The sequence below is a fragment of the Vicia villosa genome, unplaced genomic scaffold, assembly GCF_029867415.1.
Source record: "Vicia villosa cultivar HV-30 ecotype Madison, WI unplaced genomic scaffold, Vvil1.0 ctg.000364F_1_1, whole genome shotgun sequence".
NCBI classification, from domain to species: Eukaryota; Viridiplantae; Streptophyta; class Magnoliopsida; order Fabales; family Fabaceae; genus Vicia; species Vicia villosa.
The window spans coordinates 630,231-655,107 of NW_026705165.1; the positions used below are offsets into that span (position 1 = coordinate 630,231).

Sequence of the window (24,877 nt, forward strand, 5' to 3'; positions counted from 1 at the left end):
GTAAGTTGTTTTGTTTAGCATTATTTTTGAAGAATGGAAATCATGCTAATTGAGGATTGGTATGGCGACAGGCTTTGGATATTGTCATAGAAGAAGCAAGGCAAAATGGAGTCAGGCTGCTTCTTAGCTTAGTAAATAATCTGCAACCATATGGTGAGAAGAGTCTGTATGTCAAATGGGCGTGGCAAGAAGGAGTAAGATTAAGCACATCCAATGCAGTTGAGTAAAAAAACTATTCTGAAGTTTTTGCCTAAGAGTGGAGTCAATAATCCTCTTTATCGTAAGTAGAAGGGTTTTCGAATGTACCTTATTGCCACTGTGATAAAAGGTGTCTTCTATGCCGAACCAACACCCAGTTGAATCCAAGAAGACATTCTGTATTCATTGATTCAGTAAGGTTTGTAAAAATCCATTTTTCCACTTGTTTATATATGTCTGAATTCCATGTTAAGAAATTTATATTTTGTTGTTTTTGCAGCATGATGACCATGGAAATTGCAAGTACTTTATTTGGAAAGATGTTTGGGATGAAATTGTTGCAGCTCAAACAGAGACATCGAAAGGAGAATTTAATTGGAATGGAGGTTGGAAGATATAATGCAATGGATGATATATGGAAAGCAAAACTGAATTATAAGTTTAACAGTTTGGTGTTGAAATGAAGTTCATGAAACATTTTTATCTATATCATTTATGATGCAAATGTTGCTTATGGCAGTGTGTCGGTACTTTATGCAATGTATATTATAATATTTGAAGTTAATGAGCAGTTATGGTTAATGGTGTGTGACAAACAATTGAATTGAATTGAAATTGTGTTAATGTTGTGGTTGACAGTATCATGAAAAGCACCTTACTAAAGTGTTTGACAGCAACAAATATGACAAAACCAAAGGCAAATTTAAAAGGTAGCATTCGTCAAATGGAGGCATTCAATTACATCAATATCTTAACATGTCTTGAAATTTAAAAAGCAGTGACTTAATAGTTTAGTTGACACCAAAACCAAAGGTTGGCACACAATAACTAATACAAACTTAACATAATAGAATCACAAAAAAGGTCTTCAAACATCAATAATCAGTCTTCACTCATCCTTCTTCATCAGTATTGATGTGAACCTCAAGGTGGAAGCATTGGTGTTGGAATGAAATTCATGGATGAAAATTTTCAGTTCACTCAATGTTACACCATTTTCACAAAACTTGTGGCATCTCAGTGCAATCCCTCTACATCATTTTTTCAAACCTGCAGTAGAATGAAGATTTTTCAGTTCAGTCAATGTTACACCAAACAAAGCTATCAAAACATACAAAGATTACACTAAAAAAAAGTAAGGAAAATTACATTTGGTCATTTGGTTCATCCAGTGATCAAACTTCTAAGCAATGCTCAATAGACTTTGCTGCTGGTGCTAGTGGTGGTGAGAATGCGCATTCTGCTAGTCAATAAAAGGAAAATAAAAAAAGAAAAGCCAAGGAGGGAGATTGTTTCAATATTAGAAGATGATGTAAACCTCATTGTATGTGGTCACAAACAGCACCAGTTACGGCAGCAACATGGCCAATGCAAACCTGCCATATCAGTCCAAGAACCAACTGCTACCTGCATACTTGCATCACACAAAACTTGTTGCCCAAAAAGACAATTTCCCAAAGTTAAAGCCATGCGGGAAAACGAAATAGAGCCGATGATCCACTAGTTGATGCTAAAACCACTCTTTTTCTATTTTCAATATCAGAAGGTTTTAAGGAAGCCCGAGGTGCCTTGAGTCGTTTTGGAGCAATTTTGTATTCAAATCAAAGTCTTGTAAAATCGGACTCTGCATTCGCAATACCAGTTACGGGGGCATCACTATTTACATTACCATTAATGAGTGGATCTATCATAAACTGACAAACAATACCTGCTGACTAAAAAAATAGTCATTTCATAGAAGGGCCTGTAGCTGACTAAAAAAATGTCTTTAACATAACTCAGCAAAGACCAATGTTTTGTTCAAGAAATACTATTGGACATTCATATCAATTTGGCTGAAGCCAGCTTGCGTAGGAACATGTTATCTAACATTTACTGCTGAAACAAGTAGCCAATGGTTGCAGCCAGCTTACCGGTTTCATAAAACATTAACTGCAGATGGAAGGAAATTTGAATCTTCAAGCACACCAGCCATCCACAGCATCACATACAAAACTGGCAACACAAGTTCAGCCAAATTATTTTCGCATATCAAATTTATTAAAGAGGTAAAAGTTCAATAGTAGAAAAGGTAAATCATTAAACTGTATCCCACTTGAAAAAGTAGAGAATAGGGAAAACGATTTTGTTTGTTAAACATAAAGAGAAGGCAAGATAGTTCAAAAGCACCCGGATGTATCTGGCATCATCACAGACATTCAAGAGTTATGACAGTGTATTCTTGGAACATTACAAGCAAAAACTTGATACAAATTTCATGAATAATCCAATGAACAGAACAGTGGTACACTGCTTACAATAATAAACATCTTTTGTTTAAATAACTAGTTGCTTACACAAGGCATAATCCTTGTAAAAAAACTTATAGTAATAAACAGTGCCAAACTACTACATAAATTTTTTTAACATGTTAGAATCATGTTCTATTAGAATCATTTTTTAAGTTGAATCTCTCTCAATTGCTTTTAAAAGGCACGTGTGAACACCAAAGAACAAATAGGAAATCATTAGGAAAATTTTGACAAATATTTCAATAACTCAGATCATATAAATACACTCGTAGGATTTTATAATAAATATTCCAATAGCCCTGATACAATATAATCAATATCTGTATCAATATTATGAGATTAAGATTTAACAACTTTTACAAGAAATAAGTATTTCCTATTATGTCCAAGTAATAATAAGTATATGTGTTAACGGAGAAATGAAAAATCACCAGCCTGCAATCAAGATAACATAATCTAAGCTCCTTCTTTTCTTTGGAATTTTCATGAAAATAAATCAAAGCTGGGATCAGACCTGGTCATAAAGTACTCCATGATTAAACTTGGGATCAACAACTAATTCAATGGTGGAATGAGTACCATCTCTTGCAGGTGTCAAATCTTCTCCAAGCAAGGTGAACACTCCATGGTGAATCGCGCACCCAAGTGAATCGGAGAAGCAGTTTAATCGCAGAAAGAGTATAATAGAATGGTGAAAAACCCTAATCACAAATGAAGGTGAACAAAGAAGAGGAATCGTGTAACTTGACGGTTTTTAATAAACAACGAAGAGGAATCGTTGAACTTATTGGAAGCGGGAGAATTTCACAAAAAATGAATTCGGAGGGAAACAAAATGAATTATGGGGGAAACGAAATTTCCCTAATTTGAAAGCGGGAGAATTTCACAAAAGATGAATTCGGAAGGAAATGAAATGAATTATGAGGGAAAAGATTTTTTTTTTAATTTGTTCTTGATGGAAACATGCTCAAAGTATATGTTGTACAAAAGTAAGAATTTTAATAAAAATAACAGATAAATTATTTGGTACACATGAATTCAAGTGGGATATCGGTATTTTTAGTGTAAACTATTATTAAATGTTAATTTATTTTAAAATAAATAAGTGACATAGTCTGAAATTATAGCATTTGATTGGTTGAGAGTATCGGTACCTATCTAAACTCAATGGTATCAGAGTGTTCACCAAAATAATAATAATAGAAGGGTATCTATTATTAAAGAATGAGTAAAAAAATTAATGATAAATGATAATTTATTATTAAAGGATTAGTTAAGAAAATAATGAAAGGGGTATATGGATACTCTCGAGAGTTCCTCATCTTAGTCGGTGGTATCTGAATATTCTCAAAAGTTACCTGTCTTAGTCGGGGGTATCTGAATACTCTTAGGAGTTCCTCATCTCAGTCGGTGGTATCTGAATACTCTCAAGAGTTCCTCATCTAAGGCAGTGGTATCTGAATACTATCACGGTAGTTCCTTGTCTTAGTCAGTGGTATCTGAATATTGTCACGGTAGTTTGATGGTTCACACATACTTGACCATCGTCAGTGGATCTCTTCCATGGTTCACACATGGTTGACCATCATTAATGGATCTATTTCATGGTTAAGACATAGTAGACCATCATCAATGGATCTCTTCCATGGTTCACACATGGTTGACCATCATCAGTTGAATCCCTAAAATGGTTGACACATAGTTTACCATCATCAGTTGAGTCCCTGACATGGTTAACACGTAGTTTACGATCATCAGTAGAATCCATGACATGGTTAACACATAGTTTACCATCATCAGTTGAATCCCTGACATGGTTCACACATAGTTTACCATCATCAGTTGAATCCCTGACATGGTTCACACATAGTATGCCATCATCAGTTGAATCCCTGACATGGTTCACACATAGTTTACCATCATCAGTTCATCTGTAACACGCTTCACACATAGTTGACCATCATCAGTTGAATCCCTGACATGGTTCACACATAGCCTACCATCATCAGTTGAATCCATGACATGGTTAACACATAGTTTACCATCATCAGTTGAATCCCTGACATGGTTAACACATAGTTTACCATCATCAGTTGAAACCCTAACATGGTTAACACATAGTTTACCATCATCAGTTGAACCTCTGACATGGTTAACACATAGTTTACCATCATCAATTGAATCCCTAACATGGTTAACACATAGTTGACCATCATCAGTTCATCTATAACACACTTCACATATAGTTTACCATCATCAGTTGAATCTCTGACATGGTTTACACATAGTTTACCATCATTAGTTGAATCCCTGACATGGTTCACATATAGTTTACCATCATCAGTTGAATCCCTGACATGGTTCACTCATAGTTTGACATCATCGGTTGAATCCCTGACATGGTTCACACATAGTTTGAAATCATCGGTTGAATCCCTGACACGGTTCACACATAGTTTGAAATCATCGGTTGAATCCCTGACATGGTTCGCACATAGTTTACCATCATCAGTTGAATCCCTGACATGGTTCACACATAGTTTACCATCATCAGTTGAATCTTTGACATGGTTCACACATAGTTTACCATCATCAGTTGAATCTATGACATGGTTAACACATAGTTTACCATCATCAGTCGAATCTTTAACATGGTTCATACATAGTTTACCATCATCAGTTGAATCTCTGACATGGTAGACACATAGTTTATCATCATCAGTTGAATCCCTGACATGGTTAACACATAGTTTACCATCATCAATTGAATCCCTAACATGGTTAACACATAGTTGACCATCATCAGTTCATCTATAACACGCTTCACACATAGTTTACTGATCGCGACTTTACGTGTCTATAAATCTGATGACTGCAAGTGCACAGTCGTGTCGTATAGTTTTAAAAGATATCGAATCCACAGGGACTATGAATCGATCTACCGTTATCTAAGGTTACTATGTAAAGCTAGGGCTACTAAAATTTTGATTGTTCCTAAGGGATAGTGACAGTGAGAAATAAAGAATATAATAAAAGACAGGTATCAGTATGTATTTCGTTTAACTTAAGGTAATCCGAAGGTCCATTGGCTTTTGCATAATTTAACTAAAAATCTTTACTAATTAAATTGATTAAAAATTCTCGTCTCAAACTTTCGCTCTGTTGATTCAGATTACTATCCTAATCCTAATGTACGCTTTCGCCATCCCATTAGATTTTAGAAGAGCTTTTTGGAAACAACGCAATTAATAAAATGCCTATTTTATGAAGTTGTTATCTATTTAAATCTCCTAATCTCAAACTTTCGCTCTATTGACTCGGAACATGCTAATATCCCTAACGTACGCTTTCGCCATCCCGCTCGGGTGTAAAAACAATTTTTGAAAATAAATAAGTCCCAATTAGTTTTAATACGCTTTCGCCATCCTTAAAACTAATGTCCTATGTCTACTATCCAGTTAAAGATCTCAAACTTTCGCTCTATTGATTTTAACCTTTGACCGTCTTAACCCCTCAAACTTTCGCTCTATTGGTTTTAAGACTTAATAATTAAATTAGACATATAAACCAAAAATAAGTGATATTTAATAAAACATAATTAAGCCAATTTATTTCGGATCCCTCGGTTAACTTACTCTACATACCGACACCTTAGTAATTTAGCCAGACATATTAATATGGGTAAGCATGCATAAACAGATTCGGTTTATAATAATAGGCATGTTAATAGGCATACAATATATCATGCAAATAAAAATATAAATAAGGCGGTAAATATTAAACCTGAATTAAATAAATGGCAAGTAAATCTTCAAGTATCGAACCTCCACCACAAGTTGGCGGGATCGTTCTTCGGAAGTTAAACGGGCAGAAAATAAAACAAGGAAATAAAAACGATAAATCTAACGTAAGGCTAGATTTATAAAAAGTTCACAACAATTTCCGGTGTAGAAATCGTTGTGAGAAAATAAGTGTTTGAATGAAAGCAGAATGGAAAATATGATTCGCGGTACAATTTCGGCAGCACTTCGTTAGCAGGAAATCGGACACTTTGGACTGAAGTGACTGCTTCTATTTATAGGGGATGCTTTGCAGTTGCTTTGCGTGAAAAGAGGAGCTTCCAACAGACTGGCTTGGAGACGTGCGTCTCCGATTCTTCAGGGAGACTGGGTGCGTGACTTGAGACGTGCGTCTCAAGTGGAGAATCTTCAGGGTAATGGAGACGTGCGTCTCCCTTTTGCTGATGTGGCATAGGGACGTTGGAGACGTGCGTCTCCTCTTACTTGTGTGCATTGGGCTGCTTTCCTTCGTGGGCTGGATTTCTTCATTGGGTCTTTGGGTCTCTTTCAGCACATTTGGGCCTTATTTGCACTCCCTTTTTACTTCAGCACCTATTCTTCGTCTTTTAGGCATAGATATGGGTCGTTTTAGCTCCATTTCTTCTCTTTTTCGCAATTAGTCATAATAAGAGTGTAAAACCTGAAACAAAGCAAAAACTCGCGTAATATCATAATAAATCAATATAATAAACGGAAAATGCTATAAATATCTATGAATTTCAAGCTAAATATACGATATAAAATCGTGTTATCAAATTCCCCCAGACTTGAACCTTTGCTTGTCCTCAAGCAAAATAACAAGATAGAAATGGGAGGACAGCGAAATGAAACACGCTTCCACCACATCGTTCGGTCATACTCAGCTACATTGTGTTCTTGTTTAAAAATAATGTTGCAGATTCAAATAATAAACTTATAGTAGCGACACTAGACAACTCCCAGTATGCATACCAATCCGAATCATGCCATTATAGCTCGACCTTTTGACTCGTCATCATGTTTTACCCTTTTCATTCGCGCGCAATCACATTAAGCCCATTATCTTGACACACATATAGCAGAGTAGTCGGTTAGTGACTATGATCCTTCTCATGGAGTTCTGGCACAATATGTGGTATACTCCTTAGCATTCACTTGTAGATTGTGGGGAATCGGACAATAGTCCTTCCTACCAAGTTCAGTACCAGATGACTTCTGAACCAATCAACAATGAGTTTTTAAATTCTTTGTATTTGAGATTTACGACCGTTAGGTTAAATGATCTTGTGAGGATCACCTTACTTAGTAGGCACATTTCTTATTATGGTTAAGCACATAATTATTATTATGAGGATCATACACTTATATTCATCGACTCTCTGCGTAGTTTGTATCTAAGACGGTGCCGACTGCTAGAATAAACTACTAAGGGTTACTTCAAAAATTAAAGTCGATGGTTTCGGTATAACGGGTATTCAAATCGGTTACGCATACTTGGGGGTTTTAGAGTGTTGGGACAATAAGGTTATTGACTTAAATCAATTTCTATGCGTTGAGTGTTTGAGTAGCTTCGTATTTCTCAAACGTGCGGGGTTTGCGTTTATCGTTTAAGAGCAAAATTTTTGTTATGGCTCTAGAAAATGGAAGAAATTGAAATAACTACGGAATTATAAAGATAAGACTTGGAATTCCATAAATATTCTTTATTGAATTAGAAAAAACATTACAAGGAAGGGAAATAAACTAGAAAGAAAGGAAATAAACTAAAAGGAAATAAAACTAAAGTAAGTAATACGACTCCCCCAGACTTAGATGATGCAATGTCCTCAGTGCATAAGAACTACTCCTCAGTGTTGCGGTTGCGTGAACTGCTTGCGCCTCTTGTACGAACACGGCGACGTCTATCAGTAGGAGAGCCATTCACACGAATGTTAAGATCATGCAATTGTGTAGCAATTTCAGTGTATTGGCCTTCGTTCCTAATAGCATAGTCACGGTGCTCTTGTTGCATCTCTCGAATGAGCCTTATTGTTTCAGTTTGATTTGTTTGCATAGCTTGAACGAGTTGCTCTTGTCGTTGAATTGCAGCATACATGGCTTCAAGAGTGATAGGCGGAGGGTTGTCTTGAGGAGGTTGGTTGACATCAACTTGCCCTTGGTTGAGTTCTTCGTCATTTGCATCCACATGTTCATTGGGATGTTCAGGTTGGTTATCTTGAGGATTGTCTTCAATGAGCCTCCAACGTTGAACATAACAGATGTTGATTCTTTCGGGGCACGGAAGGATGACATAAGGAATCAGAACTTTGTTGACGACCAAAGTGTATCGGCCATCATGGCAGGGTGAAACCAAGTGGGAGTCACGGCAATAAGTGAGGTCGAGTGATTTGAGCAGGTAGCATGAGATGCGAGAGTGAGAGGAGATCATCACCCAGACCTAGAGCACATGCCAAGGTGGTAATAAGTCCGCCAAACAAAAAGGGGTTTGTAGCGGGGGCGTTGACACAGCCTTGGATATGTTGGAGCATGAAAGGTGCGGCATTGAAACGGATATTGTTTAGCGCACAGTAAAGGAAAAATAGTTCATGTTGATTTACCTTATGGTTTGTTGGATCTCGCAAAAATAGTGTGCCCCAAAACACGTTGAAAATAACGTATAGCGGGGTTTTGAATGTGAGAAGCATGTAGAGCCCTCCAACCAGTAGGAACTTCGCCAGTGAGATTAAACCACAGGTCGATAGCATGTTGCTCCCATGAACGACCATTGAGTTCTTGAAAGATAGTGCGGAGATCATTTGGTGACGTATTAAAGTGCAAGTACGTAGCCACTACTTCTTGATCCAAAGTATATTCACGGTTGAACATCCGAAATTGGATGCTACCGGTTGAGAGCGGTTGATTAGAAGGAGTGTCGTAGTTGAAAGAACTCAAGAACTCTAAGACGAGCGGCTCATAAGTGGGTACGGGTTCGGTACAAAGATGGTGTAGGCTAGATTTAGTGAGTAAACGGGTGACACCATCAATGAGGCCTAGAGTTTCTAGACATTCGGTGTTCACAAATTTTGTGGGAACGACCGAACGTTCATAGAAAGCGAGGTATTTGGTTCTTTGAGCATCATTGTCGTCTTCTCGAAAAATAATATTTGAAAGGTCGGGAGGTGGTCTCTCAGGACGCACACTACGGATGATTGAACGTGGAGACATGGTGAGTTTGAAAATGGAAAATAGAAATGAGAGTAGAATGGTAGAAAATGGTATGAAGGTTGTGAAAAGTAAGAGTGGTGGTGGTGTGGTTTTATAGTGAGGTTTGAGAATGGTGTGGTTAATGGAGAATTAGAATGGATTAATGGTGGTGTTTGAAGTTTGAATGGAATAGAAGGTTAGGAAATGATGAAGAATTAAGAGGTGAATGATGGAGGATGAATGATGTTTATGGTGTGTAAATGGAATAAATAGGGGAAGAATGAGGAAGAATGAATTTTGAAATTCAAATTCAAAATTTAAGAGGGAATCAATATGGTCTTTATGCGTGGTCAAATGGTGCAGACTGCTGGCCTTGGGAGACGCGCGTCTCAGGCAGTCAGTCTACTGGGGGACAGGGCATGGAGACGTGCGTCTTCTGTCCTTTGCATGCTGAGGTCTCGTCCCACATGAATGGAGACGTGCGTCTCCTAGCTCAGGTAAGTGGTTTTCCACGCATGCAATGGTCAAGACAGGTTCTGACAGATGACATTAAGTATGAATAATAGTTCAGAACAGTGTCATTGTTTCATACTATAAACAACAAAAAATAGTGATAACCAGGAATATATGGCAGTTAATAGTAATGCAGTAAAACACAGTAGCAGTAATAAATGGAATATTGCATTTAAAATTAAACCGGTACTGAGTGTTAACAGGAACAGAATGTAAAAGTGCAGAAAATTAAATTCTAAACTAGGAATTGAAATTACTAAAACTAGAAATAAAATCTAATAATCTAAACGGCAACATCTAGCCACGTCTATTGTTATTCACATTAGAATAAATGTGTTTGAAAACTTCGTCGAACTGAGCATTGACGGTGTCGATGAAATCGAAGAAATGCATTTACAAAGTGTGAAGCTCGTTGCGCACATGTTGTACATCTTGTTGTAGTGTAGTGATGGCTTGCTCGTGCGTGTTCAGATTAGGCATTCTTTGATTTACTGATGCGGTGGATGTAGCGGGTTGTTGTTGCTCGAGCTCGACATCAGTCATATCAACAGTGTAATCATCAACAGAATCTTCAGAACGAGTTTCAGGCTCATACTCAGATATAGGTTCATCTACAGAAAGAGGTTCATAATCAGGAATGGGTTCATCTTCAGGATTAGGGTCATAGTATCCAGGAGGAGTGTCAGGCTCAGATTCTGATACGTGCATTTCCTCATCAAAATGTTCATAAGCTTGAGGGGTTTCAGGTGAGGGTTCTCTCTCAGGAATCTGACCATAGTAAAGCCAGTTAGCAGGGTTGTGCACACTCGTCCTTGGACTCGGTAAAGTGAACTGAGCCAATACTTTGTTATCAATGAGTAAATCAAACTGATCAGGTCCAAGGTTACCGATGATTCCTCGGTTAAAGCAGAACTGAATGTCCATAGAGTTGTGGGAACCAAGAGGTGTCAATCTAAGCAAAGGTACTCTCATTCCTATAGCATTAGCAATCATAGTGACAAATCCGCCGATCCTAATAGGTGAAACTTCGTCTTGCGTGATGCGCTCGAAGTTTGTTAGCATGAATGCGATGGCGTTGACCGGGCGATTCTGAGAGGAGCAGAACATGATGAATAACTCTTCTCTAGAAACTTCAGTGATGTTATCAGGTTTTCCAAAAATGTAGTGAGCGATGATCTTATGGAAGTATCTGAAAGCGGGGTTATGGATGTTCTCAGATTGGAATTCGTTCTCTTCAGGGTTGTCGTTTCCAGTGATCTTGCCCCAATATTTTTCCAACTCCCAGTAAGCAAGACTGTCTTCACCTACTGTGGTGTATGCATCTGATCCATGAGGTAGCTCTAGCATTTCAGCAAAATCTCGGATGCAAAAATTAAATTCCATACCAAAGAGTCTAAAGAGAATGACTCCTTTTCTCAGTCCTTGTCCACAGTTAGGAAGATAGGTCAGGGAGCTCAAGAATTCCAGAGTGAGCTTCCGATAGGTACTAAACTTGCGGAACAAGTGAGAACCAGTCCAACCAATTTGGTTTAGCAGGTGCAAAACGCTTTCTTCGATACCAAGTCGTACCATAGTCGGTTGGTGAGGGTAGAAAGTCAATTCCATTTGTCTTTCAGCTAGCTTATCAAATCTTGCTTCTTGTCCTCTACCACGGAACACAACTTCCATATTATCGACTTCTTGCATCTTAGTTAGTAGTTAAGAAAAACCTAGAAGTTTAAAATATTAAGATTAACTTAGAACTAGGCTAGTGTCGATTTTAAAAATAAAATAAAATAAAATTAAGTAACAAGTTATAATAATAAATATAATTATAAAAAGGAAATATTTTCTCGAGTTAAGATAGCAGTTATAATTATAATAATTTTTATAAGATGTATGAAAAAAGTAAAAAATGATTAAAATTAGAATAATTAAAAATAGAATAGATTATTTAAATGAAAATTAAAAGGTTAAAAAAAAATAAAAAAAAATAAAATAGAATGAAATAAAATAATAAATAAATGTGGGTTGTCTCCCACCAAGCGCTTTGTTTTATGTCGTAAGCTCGACGATTTTAAAAATAGAAAACTATTTTTTCGAAAGAGCGGGCAGTTCGTCAAGTTTAAAAACTTCGATGTTTTCATCGTGTTCGAGATGATGGTAATACTTAAGACGTTGCCCATTTACGACAAAAGGTTTGACGGTTTCTCCTTTGATTTCTATCGCTCCACTCGGAAATATGTTAGTTGTTTCGAAAGGGCCAGACCATCTAGATGGTAACTTACCAGGAAATAATTTTAGTCTAGAATTAAATAAAAGTACTTTTTCGCCTATGCTAAAATTTTTCCTAGATATACGCTTGTCGTGCCATTTTTTCGTTCTCTCTTTATAGATTTTGGCGTTTTCGTAAGCGTCTTGTCTAAGTTCTTCCAATTCGTTTATGTCTAGAAGTCGTCTCTCACCAGCGGCAGTGTAGTTTAGGTTTAAGTTCTTAATGGCCCAATAGGCTTTATGTTCTAACTCTACTGGTAGGTGGCATGATTTTCCATAAACGAGTTTGAATGGGGTAGTTCCTATTGGAGTTTTGAAAGCTGTTCTATAAGCCCATAAAGCTTCATTTAGCTTGGTTGACCAATCTTTCCTAGATATAGCGACAATTTTCTCCAATATTTGTTTTATTTCGCGGTTAGACACTTCTACTTGTCCACTTGTTTGTGGATGGTATGGTGTAGCTATTCGATGATTTACTCCATATTTTCGAAGGAGTTTCTCAAGTATTCTTGAAATGAAATGAGAACCACCATCGCTAATTACCAATCTTGGCACACCGAACCTAGGGAAGATGACGTTTTTGAAGAGTTTGATAACTACTCGTGTATCGTTTGTAGGAGAAGCGATAGCCTCTATCCATTTTGAAACGTAATCGACAGCTACGAGTATATATTGATTTCCAAACGACGATGGAAACGGACCCATAAAGTCTATTCCCCAGACGTCAAATATTTCTACTTCAAGAATGCCTTTTTGAGGCATTTCATCGCGTCTCAAAATGTTTCCGGTTTGTTGGCATCTATCACAGTTTATTATAGCAAAATAAACGTCTTTCCACAGGTTGGGCCAGAAAAGTCCAGATTGAAGGATTTTGGCGCAGGTTCTAGATGTGCTATGGTGTCCTCCACACGGTGCAGAATGGCAGTGTGTTATTATGCTTCTTATTTCTTCCTCGGGTACACAACGTCTAAAGATTCCATTGGGGCCTCTTTTGAACAGGAGTGGTTCGTCCCAATTGTAATGTTTTAGGTCATGGAAGAATTTCTTCTTCTGTTGGTAACTTAGATCAGGAGGAAGCACACCAGCAGCTAGGTAGTTTACGAAATCTGCATACCAAGGTGTGTCAGAGCGGGCTAAAGCTATTTCAGCTAAGTTGTTGGTTTCAGCGTTTGGATGGTATGGTTCGAATTCATTTGCTTCTAATTGGGCGATGAGTCTTTCATATGGGAAATCATCGTCAATTGGTACTTGTTCGGGTTTTAGATTTTCCAATTGAGAGAGGTGATCTGCTACGACATTTTCAGTACCCTTTTTATCTTTAATTTCCAGGTCGAACTCTTGTAGTAACAAGATCCATCTCAAAAGTCTTGGTTTGGCGTCCTTTTTGGTTAGGAGGTACCTAATGGCGGCATGGTCAGTGTATATGATTATTTTGGCTCCTACCAGGTAAGAACGGAACTTGTCTAGTGGAAATACCACGGCTAATAACTCTTTTTCTGTCGTGGCATAATTCATTTGAGCTTCGTCTAGGGTTCTACTCGCATAGTATATGACATGTAGTTTCTTATCTTTTCTTTTCCCTAGAACGGATCCTACAGCATAATCACTCGCGTCACACATTATTTCGAAAGGCTCATTCCAGTCGGGAGGTTGCATAATTGGCGCAGAGATTAATGCTCGTTTAAGCGTATGGAATGCTTCAGTGCATTTATCGGTAAAAATGAATTCGGCGTCTTTCATTAGTAGTTCAGTTAAGGGTTTTGTGATTTTAGAGAAATCCTTAATGAAACGTCGGTAAAAACCAGCGTGTCCCAGAAAACTTCTTATTTCTCTAACGGTTTTGGGAGGTTGAAGGTTTTCGATAATTTCAATTTTAGCTTTATCTACTTCGATACCTCTATCGGATACGATGTGTCCAAGTACAATTCCTTGTCGAACCATGAAATGGCATTTTTCCCAATTAAGGACTAGGTTAACGCTTACGCATCGTTTAAGAACCAGTTCAAGGTTCTCTAAACATGTTTCGAAACTTCCTCCACAGACAGAGAAGTCGTCCATAAAGACCTCCATTATTCCATCTAAGAAGTCGGCAAATATTGCCATCATGCATCTTTGGAAGGTCGCGGGTGCATTGCATAGTCCAAAAGGCATTCGTCTATAAGCGAATGTACCATAAGGACAGGTAAACGTGGTCTTCTCTTGGTCGTCAGGGTGGATAGGAATTTGGAAAAATCCGGAGTATCCATCCAGATAACAGAAATGCGAGTGTTTAGCTAGGCGTTCGAGCATTTGATCTATGAAAGGTAAAGGGAAATGGTCTTTTCGGGTGGCTTTGTTTAGCTTCCTATAGTCAATGCACATTCTCCATCCAGTTTGGGTACGTTGTGCTACAGATTCGCCTTTAGCGTTAGTGATTACAGTAACTCCTCCTTTCTTTGGTACGACGTGAACGGGGCTAACCCATTTACTATCGGATATAAGATATATTATTCCGGCTTCTAGCAGTTTTTGGATTTCCTTTTTAACCACATCGCTCATAATAGGATTTATCCGCCTTTCATGTTCCCTAGAGGTTTTACTATCGTCTTCGAGCATAATGCGGTGCATACACAGAGAAGGGCTTATACCTTTCAGATCTGATATGTTATATCCTAAAGCGGTCGGGTATTTTCTTAGGACATTAAGTAATTTTTCAGTTTCGGTTCGTCCTAAGTTGGCGTTCACTATAACTGGTCGGTTTAGTTCTTCGTCTAGAAATTCGTATCTAAGATCAGTAGGAAGTGTTTTCAGCTCTATAGCAGGTTTCTTAGGTCCAGGTATAGGATCGGGAGTTAAAGCTAAGCATTCACTCAGGTGGTCATCTTGATATTCCTCACGCCAGTTGTCATCTTCAAGAATTGGCGGCATAGGAATTCTTAGGATCTCGGTTTCCTTATTTGGTTCGGATTTTATTTCTTTGACACACTCGTCGATTATGTCAGCAGAACAGCATGTGTCAATTATAGAAGGTGCTTTTAGGATTTGGGAAAGAATAAATTCTATTTTCTCTTCTCCAACTTTGAAAGTAAGCTTTCCTCGCTTTACATCTATAATTGCACCAGCGGTTGCTAAGAACGGTCTTCCTAATATGATCGGGATGTTAGAATCTTCTTGGATATCCATTATGATGAAGTCAGTTGGGATGTAGAATTGACCTACACGAACAGGGATATTCTCTAACATTCCTACAGGGTATTTAACTGAACGGTCAGCTAGTTGAAGAGACATTCTCGTTGCTTTAAGCTCACCTAGATTGAGTTTCTTACAGGTCGAAAGAGGCATCAAACTAACACTAGCTCCTAAGTCGCACAAGGCTTTCTCTATGATGGTTTTTCCTATTACGCAGGGTATAGAGAAACTACCAGGGTCTTTCAGTTTTGGAGGCATGTTATTTTGGATGATAGCGCTACATTCGGCGGTAAGCATTACGGTTTCGTTATCCTCGAGTTTCTTTTTGTTTGATAAGATTTCTTTTAGGAATTTAGCGTACGAAGGCATTTCAGTTATGGCTTCTGTGAATGGTATGGTTATGTTTAATTGTTTCAGAAGTTCTACAAATCTTTTAAATTGCGCTTCGGTTTTTGATTTAGCTAATCTCTGAGGATAAGGAATTGGTGGCTTATAAGGCGGTGGTGGAACATAGGGTTTCTCTTTTTCAGGTTCCACTTCGTTATTGTTCTCTTTAGTCTTAGCAGTTTGGTCATCAGTTGATGTCTTTTGGGTTTCCTTTGGCTCTTGTTGTGACATGGGTATGTTTTGAGTTCTAGGATCAATAGGTCCATCGTAATTCGTTCCACTTCGTAGTGTTATTGCGTTCGCATGTCCTTTAGGATTAGGTTGTGGTTGAGCAGGAAACGTGCCAGCAGGGGCAGCAGTAGGTGCTTGTTATTGGGCTACTTGTGAGATTTGAGTTTCTAGCATTTTGTTATGAGTAGCTAAAGCATCTACTTTGTTCGATAGTTGTTTTAGTTGCTCGCTGTTGTGGATGTTTTGGTTCAGGAAGTCTTTATTGGTTTGTTGTTGGGAAGCTATGAAGTTCTCCATCATGATTTCTAGATTCGACTTCCTAGGGGTATTTTGAGCAGCTACAGGCACTTTTTGGTAGCCAGGTGGTACAGCAGGTGCTTGTCCAGGTGCGTACAACGCATTGTTGTTCTTATAAGAAAAGTTCGGGTGGTTTTTCCATCCAGGGTTGTACGTGTTAGAATAAGGGTTTCCTTGAGCATAGTTTACTTGATCATATGGGACTCCAGTCAAGAGTTGACATTCGGCAACTACATGTCCAGTCAATCCACATATCTCGCAGTTAGGTGTTACAGCAGCAACGGTGGCTGAAGGAGTGATGGTTAAGTTCTCGATCTTTTGAGTTAAAGCGTCAACTTTAGAGTTAACGCGGTCTATACCACTTACTTCGTACATTCCTCCTTTGGTTTGGGTTTTCTCTAGAGCAGCTCGTTCTCCACCCCATTGGTAATGGTTTTGTGCCATGTTATCTATGAGTTTGTATGCTTCATCGTGGGGTTTGTCCATTAATGCTCCGCCAGCAGCGGCATCTATAGTCATTTTAGTGTTATATAAGAGACCACCATAGAAAGTATGGATGATCAGCCATGGTTCGAGTCCATGATGAGGGCATATTCTAAGCATGTCCTTGTAACGTTCCCAAGCTTCGAAGAGTGATTCGTTATCTTTCTGGGTAAATCCGTTGATTTGACCTCTAAGCATAGCAGTTTTGCTAGGCGGAAAGTATCTCGCTAAGAATACTCTCTTCAATTCGTCCCATGTAGTTATGGAATTAGAAGGCAGGGATTGAAGCCACGCTCTAGCTCTATCTCTTAAGGAGAAAGGAAAGAGACGTAATCGAATAGCTTCGGGACTAACGTTGTTAGCTTTGACAGTGTCAGCATATTGCACGAACACAGATAAATGGAGGTTAGGGTCGTCTACAGGGCTTCCAGAGAATTGATTCTGTTGAACAGCTTGGACCAGCGAAGGTTTCAGTTCGAAATTGTTTGCCTCAATCGCAGGTGGTGCGATACTTGAATGTGGTTCAGCGCGCGAAGGAGCGGCATAGTCTCTAAGAGGACGAATAGCAGCCATCTCTAACTTCGGGATAATTTGATTGATTTGATCAGTAAAAGTCAATTCCTGATTAATAGGAATTGGTGCTACTTCGGGAAGATTGCGAGCTCGACGTTTGACGTTAATGAAACGTTCGATCTCGTTAATTCGTTGTATTAAATCTCCTCCTTGTGAACGAGTATTTGGCATACAATCGTTCAGAAAGAAAGGGAAGAATTGTCCTAGTCTCTACGGTGTAACAGTGAGTTACGATATCGACTTAAATAGTCCCCGGCAACGGCGCCAAAAACTTGATCGCGACTTTACGTGTCTATAAATATGATGACTGCAAGTGCACAGTCGTGTCGTGTAGTTTTAAAAGATATCGAATCCACAGGGACTATGAATCGATCTACCGTTATCTAAGGTTACTATGTAAAGCTAGGGCTACTAAAATTTTGATTGTTCCTAAGGGATAGTGACAGTGAGAAATAAAGAATATAATAAAAGACAGGTATCAGTATGTATTTCGTTTAACTTAAGGTAATCCGAAGGTCCATTGGCTTTTGCATAATTTAACTAAAAATCTTTACTAATTAAATTGATTAAAAATCCTCGTCTCAAACTTTCGCTCTGTTGATTCAAATTACTATCCTAATCCTAATGTACGCTTTCGCCATCCCATTAGATTTTAGAAGAGCTTTTTGGAAACAACACAATTAATAAAATGCCTATTTTATGAAGTTGTTATCTATTTAAATCTCCTAATCTCAAACTTTCGCTCTATTGACTCGGAACATGCTAATATCCCTAACGTACGCTTTCGCCATCCCGCTCGGGTGTAAAAACAATTTTTGAAAATAAATAAGTCCCAATTAGTTTTAATACGCTTTCGCCATCCTTAAAACTAATGTCCTATGTCTACTATCCAGTTAAAGATCTCAAACTTTCGCTCTATTGATTTTAACCTTTGACCGTCTTAACCCCTCAAACTTTCGCTCTATTGGTTTTAAGACTTACTAATTAAATTAGACATATAAACCAAAAATAAGTGATATTTAATAAAACATAATTAAGCCAATTTATTTTGGATCCCTCGGTTAACTTACTCTACATACCGACACCTTAGTAATTTAGCCAGACATATTAATATGGGTAAGCATGCATAAACAGATTCGGTTTATAATAATAGGCATGTTAATAGGCATACAATATATCATGCAAATAAAAATATAAATAAGGCGGTAAATATTAAACCTGAATTAAATAAATGGCAAGTAAATCTTCAAGTATCGAACCTCCACCACAAGTTGGCGGGATCGTTCTTCGGAAGTTATACGGGCTGAAAATAAAACAAGGAAATAAAAACGATAAATCTAACGTAAGGCTAGATTTATAAAAAGTTCACAACAATTTCCGGTGTAGAAATCGTTGTGAGAAAATAAGTGTTTGAATGAAAGCAGAATGGTAAATATGATTCGCGGTACAATTTCGGCAGCACTTCGTTAGCAGGAAATCGGACACTTTGGACTGAAGTGACTGCTTCTATTTATAGGGGATGCTTTGCAGTTGCTTTGCGTGAAAAGAGGAGCTTCCAACAGACTGGCTTGGAGACGTGCGTCTCCGATTCTTCAGGGAGACTGGGTGCGTGACTTGAGACGTGCGTCTCAAGTGGAGAATCTTCAGGGTAATGGAGACGTGCGTCTCCCTTTTGCTGATGTGGCATAGGGACGTTGGAGACGTGCGTCTCCTCTTACTTGTGTGCATTGGGCTGCTTTCCTTCGTGGGCTGGATTTCTTCATTGGGTCTTTGGGTCTCTTTCAGCACACTTGGGCCTTATTTGCACTCCCTTTTTACTTCAGCACCTATTCTTCGTCTTTTAGGCATAGATATGGGTCGTTTTAGCTCCATTTCTTCTCTTTTTCGCAATTAGTCATAATAAGAGTGTAAAACCTGAAACAAAGCAAAAACTCGCGTAATATCATAATAAATCAATATAATAAACGGAAAATGCTATAAATATCTATGAATTTCAAGCTAAATATACGATATAAAATCGTGTTATCATTTACCATCATCAGTTGAATCCCTAACATGGTTTACACATAGTTTACCATCATCAGTTGAATCCCCGACATGGTTCACACATAGTTTACCATCATCAGTTGAATCCCTGACATGGTTCACACATAGTTTACCATCATCTGTTTAATCTCTGACATGGTTCACACATAATTTACCATCATCAGTTGAATCCCTAACATGGTTAACACATAGTTTACCATCATCAGTTAAATCCCTGACATGGTTAACACATAGTTGACCATCATCAATTATTTTGTAACAGGCTTCACACATAGTTTACCATCATCAGTTGAATCCATGACATGGTTCACACATAATTTACCATCATCAGTTGAATCCCTGACATGGTTAACACATAGTTTACCATCATCAGTTGAATCCCTGACATGGTTAACACATAGTTGACCATCATTAGTTAATTTGTAACAGGCTTCACACATAATTTACCATCATCAGTTGAATCCATGACATGGTTCACACATAGTTTACCATCATCAGTTGAATCCATGACATGGTTCACACATAGTTTACCATCATCAGTTGAATCCCTGACATGGTTCACATATAGTTTACCATCATCAGTAGAATCTCTAACATGGTTCACACATAGTTTACCATCATCAGTTGTATCCCAAACATGGTTCACACATATTTTACCATCATCAGTTCATATGTAACACACTTCACACATAGTTTACCATCATCAGTTGAATCCATGACATGGTTAAGACATAGTCGGACATCATCAGTTCATATGTAACACGCTTCACACATAGTTTGCAATCATCAGTTGAATCCCTGACATGGTTAACACATAGTCGGACATCATCAGTTCATCAGTTGATTGTCTGACATGGTTCACATGTAGATGACATCATCAAATGATTATCTTCCAAGGTTAACACATAGTCGAACATCTGCAATGCATCCCTGACATGGTTCACACATAGTTGACCATCATCTGTTGACTATCTTTCAAGGTTAACGCATAGTCGACCATCTTCAATGCATCCTTGACATAGTTCACTTGACATAGTTCAAACATAGTCGACTATCATCAGTTCACTATCTTTCATGATTCACACATAGTTGACCATTTTCAATGCATCCCTGACATGTACCACACATAGTTGACCATCATCAGTTGACTATCTTCCGTGGTTAACACATAGTCGACCGTCATCAGTTGACTGTCTCACATTGTTCACACATAGTCGACCTTCATCAGTTGACTCCCTAACATGGTTCACACACATTTGACTTTCTTTAATGCATTCTTGACATAGTTCACACATAGTTAACGATCATCATATGCATCTCTGACATGATTCATACATAGTTGGTCATCATCTTATTCATCACTTACATGGTTTACACATAGTTGACCATCATCCAATGGATCTTTGACATAGTTTACAAATAGTCTACCATCTTCAATTCATTCCTGACATGGATCAAACATTGTTGACCATCATCAATTGATTATCTTCCAAGGTTAACACATAGCCGAACATCGCCAATGCATCCTTGACATAGTTCAAACATAGTTGACTATCATCAGTTGACCGTCTTTCATAGTTCACACAAAGTTCACCATCTTCAATGCATCCCTGACATGTATCACACATAGTTGACCAACATCAGTTGACTATCTTTCAAGGTTAACACGTAGTCGACCATCTTGAATGCATCCCTAACATGGTTCCCACATAGTTGACAATCATTCGTTGACTATCTTCCATGATTCACACATAGTTGAACATCTTTAATGTATCCCTGAGATTGTTCACATATAGTCGACCATCATCAATGCATCCCTGACATGGTTCAACATAGTCGACCATCGTCAGTAGATTATCTAACATGGTTCGCACATAGTTGACCATCTACAATGCATCCCTGACATGGTTCAAACATAGTTGACCATCATCAATGCATCCCTCACATGGTTCACACATAGTCAGGCATCATCAGTTGACTCCTTGACACGGTTCACACATATTTGACCATCATCAGTGCATCCTTAAAGTGGTTCACACATAGTCAAACATTATCAGTTGACTCTCTGACATGGTTCACACATAGTTGACCATCGCCAGTTCATTTGTAACATGGTTCACACATAGTTGACCATCATCCATTCATCTGTAACATGGTTCACACATCTTCGATCATCATCAATGCATCCCTGACATGGTTCACACAGTCGGACATCATCACTTTGAAGGATAGAAAAACACTTAGAAAGGGGGGGTTTGAATAAGTGTAGCTTTAAAAACTTGACAGATAAAAATAAATTGCACAGTTATTTTTATCCTGGTTCGTTGTTAACTAAACTACTCCAGTCCACCCCCGCAGAGATGATTTACCTCAACTGAGGATTTAATCCACTAATCGCACGGATTACAATGGTTTTCCACTTAGTCAGCAACTAAGTCTTCCAGAGTCTTCTGATCACACACTGATCACTCCAGGAACAACTGCTTAGATACCCTCTAAGACTTTCTAGAGTATTCTGATCCACACGATCACTCTAGTTACAACCTGCTTAGATAACCTCTAAGACTTCCTAGAATATTCTGATCCACACGATCACTCTAGTTCCTTACAACTTAATGTAATCAATTCTAAGAGTATTACAATTGCTTCTTAAAAGCTATAATCACAAACTGTGATATTTCTCTTAACGTTTAAGCTTAATCTCACTAATATATTACAACAGCAATGTAGTGAGCTTTGATGAAGATGAAGATTCTGAGCTTTGAATAGAACAGAGTTTCAGCAAGTTAATATGAGTTGTTTTGTGCAGAATCGTTAACCTTGCTTCTCATCAGAACTTCATATTTATAGGCGTTGGAGAAGATGACCGTTGAGTGCATTTAATGCTTTGCGTGTTCCGTACAGCATCGCATTTAATGTTATACGCTTTTGTCAACTACCTCGAGCCTTGTTCACGCTGTGTCTACTGACGTTGCCTATAATAGCTTTTAACGTTCCTTTTGTCAGTCAGCGTAGCTTGCCACTTGTACTTCCTTCTGATCTGATGTTTGTGAATACAACGTTTGAATATCATCAGAGTCAAACAGCTTGGTGCAAAGCATCTTCTGATCTTCTGACCTTGAAGTGCTTCTGAGCGTGATACCATCAGAACTTCAGTGCTTCTGATCTCATGTTCTTCTGATGCTTCCATAGACCCATGTTCTGATTCTGCTTCGACCATCTTCTGATGTCTTGCCAGACCATGTTCTGATGTTGCATGCTGAACCCTTTGAGACAAAGCTTCTGAGCGCTGAATTATGCATACTCTTTATATATTTCCTGAAAAGGAAATTGCATTGGATTAGAGTACCATATTATCTTAAGCAAAATTCATATTATTGTTATCATCAAAACTAAGATAATTGATCAGAACAAATCTTGTTCTAACAATCTCCCCCTTTTTGATGATGACAAAAACATATATAAATGATATGAATTTGCGATCAGAAAGAGCAGACGGCAAAAGACAAATTACACAGCTATAGCATAAGCATATGAATATGTCTCCCCCTGAGATTAACAATCTCCCCCTGAGATAAATAATCTCCCCCTGAAATAAATACTCGAAGAACTTTAATAAAAGACTTCCCTGATTATTTCGGTAGAGACAATCACATAAGCTTCTGTCTTTAGAGAATTCATAGCTTCTGACTTCTGCTTCCATTGGACAGCTTCAGAACTAGAATTTCTTTAGATCCCTAGAACACTCACAGCTTCTGATTCCTGCTTCCATCTAGGACAGCTTCAGAACTTGAATTTCTTTGATCTTCAGAACATTCACAGCTTCTGATTTCTGCTTCCATTTAGGACAGCTTCAGAACTTGAATTTCTTTGATCTTCAGAACATTCACATCTTCTGATTTCTGCTTCCATTTAGGACAGCTTCAGAACTTGAGTTTTCTGGATCTTTAGAACAATCACAGCTTCTGATTTCTGCTTCCCTCGGATAGCTTCAGAGCTTTGAATTTCTACCAACATCACTTCATGCTAGATTTGTATCAGAACATTGTTGAATGTACCAGAGCATCATCAGAGCATCTCTACATCCTGAAATGTTACAGAACAAAAACTAAACGACAAAAGTCAGCATGAACGAGTCAGAACATAAAATGTATATTAGAACACATGATATGTATCAGAGCCATATAGGCTAAAATAATGTATTAGAGCAAATAGAATTTTGTCAGAGCAAATAGACAAATATGGATCAAATTCTATTATCAGTGCTTCTGATTCATTCTTCTTTCTTGCTTCTGATTTCTGAAGCTTGACAGCACTCAGCTTGCTTCAGTTTCCATGAGCTTATTCTTTTTACAGAATAACACTTCTTATGGTTTTGCTTCTTGTGTTTGCTTTGAAGATTCTCTTCACTTCTTTATACCTGCAAAACACTTAAACCATATAGAACTTGCAGTTCTTGTTAGTAAATGTGTGGGAGCTTTACCCAACAACTGATAGATTAATCAAATCATTTATCATTTATCTTTCTCCCCCTTTTTGTCATAACATCAAAAAGAATATTTCAAAAGATTTAGATGAATAAAACGACAAATAAAATCACTGGAATGTAAAACCAAAGAGATAGAGAAGGAGAACACAGACAGAGTGTAAAAGAGAAAATATAAGAGGGAAGGAGAAGCGTTTGAAGAGTATTTAAAAGAAAATAAAATGAAACAAATGATGGATAGCATTTAATGTTACGTGACATGAGGAGAGATAATAAAGACAAATGAGGTGACTAGCACAGTTACCTATGGTCGGCGTCCCTTCAACTGCACGCGCGCTTATCCATGAACAGTAACGACAGGTTTACCATCCCGAGATAAAACGTTACAGCTGTTTTGCTTTAAAAGAGGTTCTGAATCAACTTAGACAATGAAACGTTAGTAATAACCGAATCATAATTTCTAAAAGATTTCAATCAGAACTTCTGATTAAAAAAAAAACATCCACATTCATTTCAGAAGATACTCATACGTAAGAACTTCTCATCTTCTCATTCTGGGCATAAATCCATACTGATGTTCTTCAGAATGAACTTAAACCTATCTTCAGCCAGGGGTTTTGTAAAGATATCAGCCCATTGATGGTCTGTATCAACAAAGTTTAAAGATATAACACCCTTCTGAACATAGTCCCTTATGAAATGATGTTTAATCTCAATATGTTTAGCCTTTGAATGAAGAATAGGATTCTTAGATAAACATATAGCAGAAGTATTATCACAGAATATAGGAATGTTACTCTCATATATCTGATAATCTTCTAACTGACTCTTCATCCAGAGCATCTGTGCACTGCAACCAGCAGCAGCGACATATTCTGCTTCTGTTGTTGATAGAGCAATAGTTGCTTGCTTCTTGCTATACCAGGAGATCAAATGACTTCCAAGAAATT

At 37.9% G+C, this 24,877-nt stretch overlaps 1 long non-coding RNA gene and 1 other non-coding gene across 2 annotated transcripts; one reads left to right on the top strand and one right to left on the bottom strand.

Moving 5' to 3' along the window:
- Positions 1-887: 887 nt before the first annotated feature.
- LOC131627449 (uncharacterized) lies at positions 888-3,402 on the bottom strand. The gene is made up of 3 exons (XR_009291477.1): positions 3,004-3,402; positions 2,112-2,154; positions 888-1,248 (listed from the first exon to the last, which is right to left on the bottom strand). It is a non-coding gene; the product is annotated as an uncharacterized LOC131627449 (long non-coding RNA).
- Positions 3,403-16,913: 13,511 nt separating this feature from the next.
- On the top strand, positions 16,914-17,020 carry LOC131627498 (small nucleolar RNA R71). The gene has a single exon (XR_009291484.1). It is a non-coding gene; the product is annotated as a small nucleolar RNA R71 (small nucleolar RNA).
- The last annotated feature ends 7,857 nt before the right edge of the window (positions 17,021-24,877 follow it).